The following is a 3,863-nucleotide window of genomic DNA, read 5'->3' on the forward strand; positions in this document are numbered from 1 at the left end:
GCGTAAAATACGCACGGCACGGCTCTTCCTCGCACACCACCGTCTCTCGGTGCGTCTGGCAGAGCGGAGAGTGTGCGAGCTGACTTCAGTGGAGGGGCGGTGCGAGGATATAGAGAGGTATGGCAGCGAGATGGGAGTGAGTTTTTTGGGGATGAAGGAGGCGGGTTTAGTGCGACGGTAAGGTGGTGTGTGTGTGTGTGTGTGTGTGTGTGTGTGTGTGTGTGTGTGTGTGTGTGTGTGTGTGTGTGTGTGTGTGTGTGTGTGTGTGTATACGGACGGACTTATGTGTGTTTTAGAGGTCTCCTGGGAGGATGCAATAGCACAGCCATTCACTATTGCCGCCCCCCCACTCCTCTCCAACTCTCTCTCTCTCTCTCTCTCTCTCTCTCTCTCTCTCTCTCTCTCTCTCTCGCACACACACACACACACACACATGCACAGCAAACACACACTCTCCTTAAACCGCACACACTTCTTGGCAGCACCTCACACTCCCTGTCACACACTCAACCAAATATTCTGCGGTCAACAGGCTATTTAAAGCTTGGCTGCAAAATGTCTGCATTTGAAACCCGCAAATCCCAATAATATGACAAATGTCAGCTCGAGCCTATTGATTGATGAAAATGTTGTAGGAGTATAATAAGGTGAGGCAGCCATGCTGGCCTGATGTAATACCACAGAGGACAATATAACACATCAATATGACTCACCTGATCCTGGCGCGAGGCGGAGGCAGCAGCAGAGAGGTTTAACATATTAATTTTTAATATTTCATTTAATTTATTCACACATAACAAAAGGGGCCGGCCCGTCTTGCAAGAGACATTTTAATCACGGGCCTTTTTTACCTGCTTAAATAAATGTTAAGCAAGGGAGGAAAAGCTATTCATAAGAAAGACCTACCCTGGAGTAATAATAATAATAAAAAAAATAATATTAATAATAACAGGTAATAATTCATGCAATAAGGACACAACAAAATATCAATGTAACAATATTAAAAAAAATATGTGAGAGCAGGCACAAACCAAATGAAGTTAAGAAATAAATGAAAATATAATGAAAAAGTGAAATAGAGATAAATCATAATGAAAATAAATTGAGGAATGACCAAAATAAGTTTATAAAAAAATAAAACAAAATAAATGTAGAACAAATATAAATGACTGTATGGTCACTAATGAGGTTTAGATGGGGATTTAAGTCAGAAGTGAGAAAAGTTTGTGTGTGTGCATCAAAAAGAGCAGTGTGTGTGTAGGGTTTATAAAGACAGGAGTCTAAAGTTTGGTTGATTCGTGAATTCGTTTCGAAGCTGCAGAGTTTTGTTGAAGCCTAAACAATACTCGGGTTTGGCGTCTCCATACCTGAGCAGCACCAACATCAGGGTGAGTTTCTGCTGCAGCTGAAACTGCAGTCCCGTCTCCTCAGCGGTCCAGCGCCATGTGGAAAGATCCAGAACCAGCCCACTGACAGAAATGAGACTTCATCACCTTGACAGTCCAGCAACGGGACGACTTTCCAAACCAGAGCGAGAAGGTCCAGCACATTTTCAGGACGAAGGGGATTGTATTTCCTGCATTCTGGTAACTTTTCATGTATAAAATAACAATGAAAACAAACTGCATCTGCTTCTCTCTGCTTCAGAAAATGACCTGATTTCACGACGTATCTAAATCTCAGAATTTTATTTTGGCCTTGAAATCTGGACATGTGGCCTGTACGGCTCCAACCGCTTTAACTAATAGCTACAGACACAACATTTATTGTGTAGCATTGGCCTATTTAGTTGACAGCGGTCACAGTGGGCTGGAAGGCCTGGATTTTTTTTTTTTTTTTTTTTTTTTTTTTTAAAGTTTTGCTGTCTGTAGTGAACACAGGTGAGCAGCTTTTTGAAATTCGATCAAAACGTGAGAAAATCGAAAGAGGAGCAAGATAATCGTCTCACCGAGGTTGGCAAGTAGCCTTTGATACATCACACAAGGGCCGGGTTTTAAGCTTGTGTGTGTGTGTGTGTGTGTGTGTGTGTGTGTGTGTCGTCTAATCTCATTTCACTTATTGGGTTTTAGGGAGCTAAGAATACACCCTGCTGGGACGAGACGCTGCAGCCGCGCCACCAGCTGTGCACAATGTGGCTCCTGGCAGGCAGACACACACACACACACACACACACACACACACACACACACACACACAGGGCTGAGTCATACAGGCCATCTTTCAGATTGAAGCCACTAAAAGATGAGATGGAGCTTCATTGATCCATGTGCAGCTAAAGGAACAGAGTTCATCAGGGTGAAAAGGGCAAATACCACATAACCACACACACACACACACACACACACACAGTGTAGAATAAGAGCTAAAAACAGCAGTGGACAAGGGGATTGAGAGTTTACGGGGTGCAGGTTGTGCAGAGCGACGCCTCCGCTGTGGGAAACCCGCTGACCTACATTCAGGCCTGACAGGCTCCTCCGGGCTTCTGCTCCAGTCGAGCTGATTTGTTCCTGGAGACGCTCGCCGCTGCCGCTCAGCGAGACGGGTGGCACCTGCGCTGAGCTCACAGGGGATTTTGTGAAACCCATCGCGCCGCGCCGCACATCACAGGCTGTCATGTGAGCCGTGCAGCCGCTTGGACCGGCGCAGCCCGCGGCGTCCAGCGGCGTCCGGCCCAGGGCCACGTCCAGGCTCCCAGAGTCCGTCTGCACCGGCTCGGCTGCTGATTGGCCAACAGAGGGGGGAAGTGAGTAGAGCAGCTCGTCGTCAGTGATCAGCAGGAAATCACTCTCGGTGTCAGTGGAGCTGAGCTGCGTCTCAACTGAACCTATTCTGAATTATAATCTTGTTTTTCTTCAAACAAGTGATATAATCTGCCAGATTATCCCACTTGTTTCCAGCACAGTTTCACTGTTTTTTGACTGAAATCATCTGTTTGTAACTTTACACTGAACTATAGCTCTTCTTCTTCTTCTTCTTCTTCTTCTTCTACTACTACTACTACTTCTCCTTCTCCTCCTCCTTCTTCTTCTTTTTCTTCTTCTGCTCAGAAAGAGAATAAATCTAATAATAAACACAAGTATGTAACCACCAGGGCTAAAACTCAGCAGTTTCAACCCTGCCGCTTCCTTCCCAGCCTTGTGTGTGTGTGTGTGTGTGTGTGTGTGTGTGTGTGTGTGTGTGAGAGAGAGAGAGAGAGAGAGAGAGAGAGAGAATACACAGTGGCATGGTGTAAGTGGCTACTATTCCAGCGCAGTGTGTTCATGTTTAGTTGCTGTAAATGTGTGTGTGTGTGTGTGTGTGTGTGTGTGTGTGTGTATGCCACTGTTGAGGGAGACACAAGCTGACACACACACACGCACTCATGAACACACACCGCTGCCTGTGAAAGAAACCATTATCCCCCCTGCGGACCCCCAGACATCTGGGCTCGCTACACACAGCGTGCAGCCAGCCCACACACACACACACACACACACACACACACATCTGCGCATGAGTGTGTGTAGCGGAGAGAGAGAGAAAGACGAAGGATGAGACAGAGACAGAGAAAGGCGCGGGGTGTGTGTTCTTCAGTGAAAGAGGGTCATGAGAGAGAGAAAAGGCCTGAGTCAGGACAGACGGCGTTACCCCAACGACCCCCCGTCTCCACGGCAACGGGAGCTGGCACACACGCCCGGCACAAAGGCATTCTGGGATGGACAGGTTTTATATTGCCCTCGCTTTACACTCCTGTGCCATCACCCCGGTAACACTAATGCTGCTCGGCCCGCTAACATTTACCCCTGGGCGAAACACTCACACACACACACATGCACACACACACACACACACACACACACACACGTGTGAACACAGTGTGTCTG

The sequence above is a fragment of the Myripristis murdjan genome, chromosome 5 (assembly GCF_902150065.1).
Source record: "Myripristis murdjan chromosome 5, fMyrMur1.1, whole genome shotgun sequence".
NCBI classification, from domain to species: domain Eukaryota; kingdom Metazoa; phylum Chordata; class Actinopteri; order Holocentriformes; family Holocentridae; genus Myripristis; species Myripristis murdjan.